Raw genomic sequence first — 4,707 nt, 5'->3', positions numbered from 1 at the left:
GAAAAGCTAAGTTGCTAAAGCTTGAGCAATCAGTTTTTTTTAGTTTTTGAGTTATTTTCCTTGAACGACCGTGCTTTGTATGGAAAACCTGTGCGCGGAGGAACCAATTCGCAGCTAGCTGCGCCCTTACTTTGTTTCGAGTCCGCTCAACAACTTAAGTGAGCTGCTAGCGCCCTTACTTTGCTTCGAGTCCGCTCAGCAACTTAAGTGAGCCGCTAGCGCCCTTACTTTGTTTCGAGTCCGCTCAACAACTTAAGTGAGCTGCAACTAGTTGCGACAAGGTTGCTTGTCGGTAGCGACCCCGCCAGCAGGCTGCTGAAGTTCCGCACTCGGCGCTCGCGGCAAGGGTGCCTGCACCGGCAAGTTTCCCTAGAAAGCGTAGGGCAAGACCATACAAAGCCAAGAGTCGAGTAAAGGAAGTAACACAGCTATTTGTTACTTAAGATAGAGTTATATTACAAAAATAACTTGTCGCGCCTCTAATAAAGTGTTCCCATGACATGACTGGCAGCGACAAGAGAAGAAGAAAACGGATGGCCTAATCTACGCGACCGCCGTCAACCCTTTTGACCTCGTTCACCCTGTCCATAATGGGTGCGATGAGGGCCTTAAGTGCGTCAAGATCAGCGTCCGCCGGCAGCTTCTTGAGGACGTTGGTGAGGTTGAGGCCCGGATTGCGGAAGGCCACCTTCACCAGCACCTTCTCCAGAACTCCGGCACAAATCGAGCGTGACTCGTCGGCCAACTGCTTTGGAATCCGTTCCCGGAGTTGCTGGAGCGCCGATGCCACGCCTTTGAAGAACAGAGTGAGCTTGGCGCTGGGTTGGAGTTTCTCATCGGAGGAGTACCCGAAGCCTTCCACCCCCAATTGCACCAGCTCCTCTTCGATAACTGCAGCAATGTTCACGAGGCCCTCCGTCCAGAGCTCCACAGTATCTCTGAGAAGATTCTGGGTTTCGGCGGCCCTCGTTAGCAGCGCCTCGTTGGCCTCAATGTCCTTCTTCAAGTCTGCCTCCCGTTTCCTGGCGCTGTCCAACGTCTCCGTCAAGGTGGCCAGCTTCAGCGTCAGATCGGCGTTGGAATCCTTGGCGGCGCTCAATTCCTTGCCCCTCTCGGCGAGTCGGCCCTGCAGCTCACCGTGGGCAAGGGCGTCCTTCTCACGCTCTAGCTTGAGGGCGGCAAGCTCTTCGCCACCAACCTTCAGATCAGTTTCTAGCTGCGCCACCTTTGCCTCCAATTCTTTCTTGGCGGCCTCGGCAGCCGCAGCCGTATCCTTTGCCTCTTGGAGCGTCCCGCCAAGTGCCTGTTCGCGCGCGGCAAGCTCCTCTTCGTGGCTGTCGAGGTTCACTTTCCTCTGAGTCAGCTCGCCTTCTCGCGCGTACAGCTTCTCACCGGTGAGCCGCTGCTGCTCTTCAGCTTCGGCCTTCTCGAGGAGGAAGGTCTTCCGTTCCTCGGCAAGCTGCTCCCGCTCCTCCGCCAAGGCCCGGAGAGTTTCTTGACGAAGACCTCGGAGCTCCTCCGCACGCTTCTCTATGTCCACGCTCGCCCTCGCGGCAAGCGCTTCCCGGGACTCCAACTTGACTTGACGGGCGCGGTAGAGCGCCAGAAGCCTTCGTAGCAGCCGCTCCTCCTCGGGCTCTTCACTGCTGCTTCCCGGCGCGTCAACGATCGACAACCCGGCGGAGGCAAGCACCTCCCCATCCAGAGCTTCTCCTTCCACCGGCGCCCTGGAGCTCGACGCCCAGGGGAGCTTGATGAAGATGCCCTCGCCAGCCTTCAGATAGGCACCGGGCTAGGGCTCCTCGGAGCCTAGCGCAGCGGCAGCGGCGGAGGGATCAGCGGTCGGTGCAGGGCCTGACGCTCCTGCGGCCTCAGGGCCGTCAGTGCGATCGCCAGATCCCCCGCCAGCTTCCTCGGCGGCAGCCTTGGCGGCCTCTTCGCCAGCGGGCACGTCAGCGCCGGCCCTTTCTTCGGTGGCCGCGGCATCATCAGTATTGCCGCGCGCGTCCTCCTCGCCGCCCGTTTCGGTCTCCATCGGATCCGCGGAGGGTGGGTCTGACGACCGGAGAAGAAGGAGAAATCAAACAAGTATCCGAGAAGAAAAATCAGCAGAAGACTACAAGGAAAGTTTCAGGCAAGAAGGACTACCTGTGCTGGGATCTGCTGTCATGACCTCCACCACGAGGGGATCGTTGGCGCTGTCCCTTGCCAGAGACTCCCCCCTTGCCGGAGACTCCTCCCTTGCCGGAGATCGCTTCCTTGCCGGAGAACGCTCCCTTGCCGGGGAGTCCGCCCTTGGCGGCATAGTCGAAGCAGACGACGAGTCAGAGGAGATCACCATGCCCTCCTGATGAAGTTGTTCTGCTCCTGCACAAACAAACCAGTGATCAGATGTCAACAAAGGAAAAGAGCAACCACGCGCACCCAGAAGCAGAAAGTAAACCATATGCTTACGTTGGGGGCTGCGCTGGGGGTTGCTCTGCGAAGTGATGGCCGGGTCCGGCAAGGTAGTCTCGGGCGCGCCTCCTGTCGTCGCAGTGGGCTCGTCCTCGATGACCACCACCTGAGCCTTGGCCCTCTTCGCCGCCCTCTGAGCCAGAGTCCTGAAAAGGAGAGCCCAGGGTGAATCAGATCCGATGCAAGACAAGATCAGCAAGTTGAAGAACTACAAGAACAAGCAAGGGAATCTTACTCTTCTTCCTCTTCCTCGTCGGAGTTGAGCGCGGAGAGGTCGAAGTTCGGCCCACCTCCGGCGCGACGAGGTGGAGGGGTGGGATCCCTTGGCTGCTTGGCAGGGACTGCGGCGCCAGCCCGAGACGACCCCGCCCCAGTTGCCACTGCGGCGGGAGGCGCACCCGCGGCGACCGTACTTGCCACGGTGGAGCGCGTCGCGCGGCGCCGCGGCTGTTGACCAACTTGCCGCCCTGCTGCGTCCCCGATCCTGCTGAGGCGCCTTCTTGGCTGCACTGGGGGCTGCGTTCCGGGCCCTGCTCCCGGCAAGCTCCCCGGAGGTGGCGGGCCGCTCGTACCCTCGGCGGGCTCGTTCGACTCGGCGTCGGGCGCGGCGAGCTCTTCTTCCTCTTCGGGCTGCTCCCGTTCGGCAATACTCATCGCCAACGCCGCGTCCGCTTCCTCCACGGTGAACCCGAATTCACCCGCTGCCGCGGCTGCCGCCGCCTCTTCCGCCCTGGTGGCGATGCGCTCCATCTCTTGCTTAGTGGTGTCGCGGGTGAGGAGCTTCTTCTCGTCAGCATTGACCGCCACCTCCACTAGGCTGTCGAAGAACTGCTGCACGACGTCGCGGGCGGGCTCTTGCCAAGTTGGAGCGATCCCGTGCGAGTCACACAACGGCATCATTGCGCAGATGCAATCGCACGAGGAGTTGTTGCACAGAGGAACGATGCCTGCCGGCAACCTGAACCACTCGGGATGCTGTGGGTCGTGCTTGAATATCTCCTTGAGTATCCCGTCCAACTCTATGACAGTGAAGTTGAAGTTAAGGCCTGGGCGCAACCTCATGATATCTGCCGGGCCTCCAAATTCCCAGGCAGGTCTCCCCTTGCCTGCAGAGGGGCGATGCACCGGCGAAGAAAATCTGCGCCGACAGCTCCTACAGTCAGCCTGGCAAGCCTGAGACGCAAGATCCGAGTGGTGGCGATCGTCAGCTTGTCGTCGTCCACGGACAGAGCGCTCCAGTCATTGCCACGCACTGCTGGGGCTTGGCGCAGGGCGGTGAACGGCTGCGGGCTCTCTTCTACAACCCAGCACCAATCAGCTCTCCACTCGTCCCACTTGCTGCGGAGCTCCCCCTCCAGATAGGTCTCCTTCTTGCCGGCCCGCGAGATCCAGGCGATCCCGCCGGCAAGAGGTTCCCCTCTCTCGACACGAGGCATAAAGAAATGGCGGAAGAGAGCTACGTTGGGGTGGACTCCGACAAAGTTTTCGCATAGATGGGCGAAAACTGCCATGGTCAGAACAGTGTTGGGGGTGAAGTCAAGGAGGTGGAGTCCGTAGGTGTTCATGACGTCGCAAAAGAAATCAGAGAATGGCGGGCAGAGCCCGCAGTAGAAGAACACGGCGAAGAAAGGATATCCGCCAACTGGAGCTGCTTGCGAGGCGACGGCGGAGAGTACCTTTGTGCGCGGATGCGCCCGCGTCTCCGTCGACCAGAAGAGATAGTACCACTCCCTCAGCTCTTTCGCGGAGAGCTCGGGGGGGGGGGGAAGTGGCCCGCTCCTTCCGCAGCGCCTCAAGCCGCTGCGCTTCGGTCGACTTCACAGCTTTCGCGGCCGCGGCCTTCGTGGCCTTCCCCTTCCCGGGCTTCGGAGGCATGGCGGAGGCGGTGGGGGAGATCGACGGCGCTGGTGGTGGCGACGGCAACGGGAGTGGAGCGCTGCTCTCTTTCGACTTTGGAAGCGGAAGAGGGCGGCGGAGGTTTCTGAGATTGCAGCAGCAAATGGCGAAGATGGAGGAAATGCCCCTGTTTCCCCTGCTTATAAAGAGGGACGGGGCGGACGTTTCGGCCTTCCAAATGAACAACCTCCCATGATCTCTCCCACGACGCCACGTTTGACGCGTGCCGTTCTGGGCGTGCACGGTGGGAGCGGAGTTAGATTCGGCGTGACCTAGGCCGCGCGTGCCCGTGCACTGTTTTGGGCCTGGCCCAACAGCGCTCGGCACCGTGTATGGCCCAGGCCCGGGGGCTCC

Source organism: Triticum dicoccoides, chromosome 7B, assembly GCF_002162155.2.
Source record: "Triticum dicoccoides isolate Atlit2015 ecotype Zavitan chromosome 7B, WEW_v2.0, whole genome shotgun sequence".
NCBI lineage: Eukaryota > Viridiplantae > Streptophyta > Magnoliopsida > Poales > Poaceae > Triticum > Triticum dicoccoides.
Note: the sequence above shows the minus strand (reverse complement) of the source record.